Consider the following 523-nt stretch of genomic DNA (forward strand, 5'->3'; position numbering starts at 1 on the left):
AGATGATCATACCAATTTTGATTTTTGATTTTGATGACGAAGATCATGTTGTTGATCAAGAGGTGCATCAAAGTTAGCGTTAAAGAAGTTGAAGGAGGGATGTTTTACATGAAAGAGCTATATGTGTGTGTGGCGTGCGTGCGTGTGGGAATATATCTTGATGTTCAAATCCTGACATAGCATCATATTTTATAAAAAATAATCGGGACCTCTTATCATAGGTTAGCTGAGTTCATCTACAAATTAATAGGTCAAATTAAGCTATAATTTTTAAAAAAAATAATAATATTATTTTAATAAAAAATATTTTAAAACAAAATCTATATTTATATTAGATTCTAGGTAAGCAAGGTATTAGATTAATTTATCAAGTTTTATAAAGATTAAAATAATTAATTTGATTTAATGGGTATGAGTAATGTTTCTTGAAAATATTTCTTTAGGTCATGATATTGCCTCAAAAATTGGCTCTTTACTTTCTTAGTGATTTTACAAAGAAACCAGTTTTTCGTTTGGGGTTTTA

Source organism: Populus alba, chromosome 13 (genome assembly GCF_005239225.2).
Source record: "Populus alba chromosome 13, ASM523922v2, whole genome shotgun sequence".
NCBI classification, from domain to species: Eukaryota; Viridiplantae; Streptophyta; class Magnoliopsida; order Malpighiales; family Salicaceae; genus Populus; species Populus alba.